This window comes from Myotis brandtii, unplaced genomic scaffold (assembly GCF_000412655.1).
Source record: "Myotis brandtii unplaced genomic scaffold, ASM41265v1 scaffold79, whole genome shotgun sequence".
Taxonomy (NCBI): Eukaryota; Metazoa; Chordata; class Mammalia; order Chiroptera; family Vespertilionidae; genus Myotis; species Myotis brandtii.
The window spans coordinates 97,533-102,648 of NW_005371173.1; positions in this window are offsets into that span (position 1 = coordinate 97,533).

Below are 5,116 nucleotides of genomic sequence, written 5' to 3' on the forward strand. Positions count from 1 at the left end.
ATCTGGCCCACCCCTCGCTTCCACTTAATTCTAGTGGGCTTCCCAGGAGGAGACTCTACAGGGAACCTAAGGCGGGAAGGAGATGGGACCGGCCCGGAAGACCCTGCTCTCCCTTCCTGGTGTCCCTCTCTCTAGGATCCATCAGGAAAGTTGGGCTGGAAGATGCTCCGAATAATTGCTTTTCTGCCCTGAGATGGTGCCTCCATCGCCAGTCAGAGTTTTAATTAATCACGCCAGCAGATGGGCTGTCATGGGCCCCAGCAGCCAGGGTAATGAACTCATTTATTATCAGGCTCTGTCAGTGGGATGCCGTCTCGGCTTCTGGGAAAAGAAGAGGCTCCTGACACCAGAGCCCAGGATACGTGCAGTTTGGGGAAAATCTGTGGAAATGTTCTCATTTCATACCATGCACTGCCTTGTAAGAAGAGAGGGAAGGGGACTGTGACTCAGTTCAGAGCAAGAAGCTGTGATGGTGCTTTAAGTGGTGCTGGAGGTTGGCTTGGCCCTCTGGTACCCCCTTCACCCACCTGTCTCAGGAAGCTAGGGTGACACGGAGGGAGCCATGGCATGCGTTCTTAAGCAGGGGATGGCAGGATGCTTTGACACCAGTTCTCAGAGGTCCAAGGTCATGTCCTGTGGGTGCATTGCTGGATTTTGTGCCCTGTGTTGTCTCATTCATCCCAGTTATAAGTGGCACGAGTTTAATAAATGCTGCATTAATGGAAGAATGGATAAGTAAATAGTAAGTGTGGGGTGCTCCACATAGAAGCCACCACTATGAAGGGGGGAAAAGCTTTTATTGAGCCCAATTAAGGTCCGAGGTTCTAAGCAGCACCTGCTATAGGGCCCTGGATCTTATAGACAGTTCTTGCTTTGGGGATTACAGTGGACTATGTCAGGACTAGGTCAGCCAGAACATGTAATAAGCATGGCCACTCTAGTATGAGAGGCTGGGGGATGGGCCAGAAGGGACAGTATGCACACCTGGTCTGTCCCCTCGTTGGCTGAGGAGGCTGAGACTAGCACAGTGGAAGGCTCATCTAAGGCCGTTCAGCTAGACAGTAGGCCAGGTGGGCCTGGAACTCAGGTCTCCTGACTCCTGCCCCCTATTCTTTTCATTGTTCCAGGCCACCTGACGCCCCTTTCACAACCTGCTCACCTGTCACTCAAGGCAGCCTGCTCTTGTCCAGTTGGCCTGGGTCCCCTGCTATGTTTATCCTGCCCTTTGGGGTGACATTTGTGTTTTGTCTACAGAGCAGAATCCTTTTTCTCCTTCCACTGCTCATGTGGGGGCGCCTTTGTTGTGGCCTGAACTCTGAGGATGGGATTGGGCGGTGAGCCATGCCTGCTGCCCTGCGGGGGCCTCCTCACCTGTGCAAAGGACAGGTGTCTGCTGTACTCTGGGCTGTGGGTCTCCCTCTCAACTGGGCAGTCAGCAGAGTAAACAGGACTGTTTGGGAGGGCCTGTTTCCTTGGAGCACATCCTCATGAATGTTTACTGGTGTGGAAAAGGGATAACGTGCCCTTATTCTCTACTATGAAACCAGAAACTCTACAAGAGCTAGGCTTCCCCATTAAATGGCACAGTGGAGCGAGCTGCTAACAATTTGATTTGCACTTTAAGAACGATAGCAACCACACAGCACTGGTTGTGCCAGGTCCTGACACAAGGCAGGGGCACGGAGTGAAATTTTCAAGCTCACCCAAGCAGTAAGGGGTGCAAGCCAGCTTAGATTTAGGTTAGTCCAGCTTCCAAATCTGTGCTCTTAGCCACCTTACTGCGTGGTCTCCTCAGGAAGGCAACTCGGGCTGCATGGTTATTTTTCCCTAGCTCCTGGCAGAGGAGAAATGGACCGCTGGGCTTCTGAAGGTTGGCTCCTCAGAAGTACCTTCACACACTGATACTGGACCATTGGAGAATAGAATGAATGCTTAGCATTTCAAAGGCTCTTCAAAACCGGGAAGAGGCTTACAGTTTGCAGGTTCTTCCTGCAGGTGGGTGCCGGAATCTGCCCTGGCACAGAGCCCTTAGAGAGGAAGTGGCTGTGTGTGTGGCTGAGGGCTGGACCCAGGAGCAGGGCAGGTGTTGCAAGGGGCCAGGTAAGAAAAGAGTAAATAAAGCAATAACACTGCTGGCCTTAGGAAATACACAGCCTGTCTGTGTGTGGTCTGTTTTGTAGAGACACGTACACAGAGAGCTGGGTCTCCACAATGAAAAGCAATGACACATGTGTGATGACAAATGAAACTTGAATCTTGCCCTAGCTGGTTTGGCTCAGTGGATAGAGCGTCGGCCTGTGGACTGAAGGGTCCAGGGTTCGATTCTGGTCAAGGGCATACTCCTGGGGGGCAGGCTTGATCCCCAGTAGGGGGCATGCAGGAGGCAGCCGATCAATGATTCTCTCTCATCATTGATCTCTCCCCCTCCCTTCCTCTCTGAAATCCAATAAAAAATTTTTTTTAAAAAAAACACCCTTGAATCCTCATTAGTGGCAGGGGCCAGCCAGTAGTAGGTAGTGGTAAGGACTGCATCCACTGTAGCACACACCCCTCTGAAAGGGACTGTTGCTACTCAGTGGTAGCCATGTAGGAATCCAGACTGAGTGTCATCCTATTTAAAAAACTTTTGAGGCATTATAAATATCAATTTTTATGTTAAATATCCTGATTTTTCAAGATGGGCTCAAAAGTTTGAAATTTTAAATTCACTTGTTACCCCTGAGGTATGACTTGATGAACCCACTGTGGAGGGTGGTGTCTTCTGGTGTTACTTGAGGTCAAGTTCAGTGTGAACCAACAGCTCCAGCTGGGAGAGGCCCAGTACCCCACCAGACCCTACATGGCACACAGGGACAGTGGCAGGTGGCCGTGGAGCCAGACAGATCCCCTTTTAGGACTCTGTAAGACCCAGGGACAAGGAGGACCTCCCCAAAGAGTGACACTGTCGTTTAGCTTATAGGTGGCTTTAACCTAAATTGAAGGATTCAAAGGGAAGTGCCCATTCCTGATGTCCTACGTGAGATAGAGCCAGCAGTTCATACCACTTACAACGGTTTGATTTTTATCCCCCACAACAGCCCTGAGAGCTCAGAAACCACCACATGTTTACAGATTCACATGGGCTGCCTAGCTTAAAGGAATACAGTAAATAGGATAGTAAATATCTGCCCAAGTACATGTCACCAGACAGACTGTGTCCTTGGCTCACCACTCAGCAGCCATATGGTTTGGAGCAACTTTGAGCTCCTGGGTATCCATTTCCTCATCTCTGTTATAAGTATGAGATAGTGACTATTAGCTGTGCTGTAGGATGGAATTATTTAATGTGCAAAAAGTACTTAGCATGATGCCTCTCTCCTAATGAGAACTCAATAAATGTTAGCCTTCTCTGCTCTTTCCACGTCCAAATCCTCAGGTGTCACAGCCCATGGAGCCATTATTTAAGATGCGCCAGAAATGTCAAATGTACACTGGACTTCAAAGTCTCAGGATGAAACTGAGAACATGAAATACCTCATCAGTACTTTATACACTGAGTGGCCAGATTATTATGACCACCTGACGTTTGTAGGCAAATTAGCTATAATTTCCCATTGAAGTTGCTAGAGGGCCAGATCATTATAAACGTCTGAATAGCACAACATACCTAAGTATTGTTGCTGATCAAGTTCATCCTATCATGTTGATGGTGTATCCCAATGGAGATGGCTTCTTCCAACAAGACAATGCACCATGCCATGCAAGTTCATCCTATCATGTTGATGGCGTATCCCAATGGAGATGGCTTCTTCCAACAAGACAATGCACCATGCCACAGTGCTTGTATTGTGCAGGAGTGGTTTCAAGAACATGAGGGAGATTTTACCTTGCTTAGGTGGCCCCCACAATCACCAGATCTCAATCCAATTGAGCATTTGTGGGACGAAGTTAAAAGAGCCATCAGGCAGCTGGTTCCACAACCATCAAATCTCACAGAACTGGACAGTGCTATTCATCAGGCATGGTGTCAGATTCCTCACATCACCTTTCAACATCTCGTGGAGTCAATGCCAAGAAGAATTGCCGCAGTATTAAGGCAAAAGGTGGCCCAATGAAGTACTGATGGGGTGGTCATAATAATCTGGCCAGTCATAATAATCTGACCACTCAGTGTATATTATATTGGTTATATGTTTAAATAATACCTATGGTATATTGGGTTAACAAACATTAAAATTAATTTTACCTGTTTTTTTTCACCTCTTTTAATGTAGCAACTAGAAAGTTTAAAATTATAGCTGTGGCTCCCATGAAATTCCTCTTAGACTGCATTGGTCTGGAACCTAGAATAATGCCTGACGCAGAGTGGGCCCTCAGGAAGTACATGTTGAATGAATGAATGAATAAATGAATGAATGAATGAATAGTTTTCACAGACGCCTCGGGCCTTTGTCTTCTCCCTTGAGCCATGTCCCCTCCCTCTGGCTCCTGTACCCCTACAATGATTGACCACCACAGACTCTCAGCAATCATTCATCATTAGACAATCCTCCCGCTCCCATACCCCAAGTCACAGGGGACAGAGGCCCCAAGAGATGGAGGGCCTTGAGGAGGACATGGTCAATGACAGAGCAGAGAGTGGAACCAGAACGTCTGCCAGAGCAGAGGCACTTAGACACGACCTAGTTTTTCCAGTGAAGGCCTTGATTTTTATCAACATCTTCACAGAGGCAAGTGGAAATCCTCAGGGTTGGTCAGGGTAAGTGGTCACATGGCTACTAGACAAAACGAATTCTCAGGAGACTGCCATCCCTCCCTCTGAAACCTTGACCTTCAAATTACAGCCAAGTCTAGCCCCACCACCCACCTCTCTCAGAAGCATTGAGGTTGCAGCCCTTGAAGGCAGAAATCAACAGTGCTGTCATTTGGGGCATTCTGTCATGGCTTTAAGTAAAAGGGCCTTGGGGTGTCCTTGTAATAGTGATAATAGTATTGAAAAAAGCCAAAGGAGTTGGCAATAGCTCTTTGGAAGTCTCTGAAATCGTTAATATTATTGATCCAGAGAGGCTGCCAGTTGGCACTTGCTGGGTTGTTTTTCTCTCTCAGTTCCGCTAATTCAATTTCTCTCTCTCTCTCT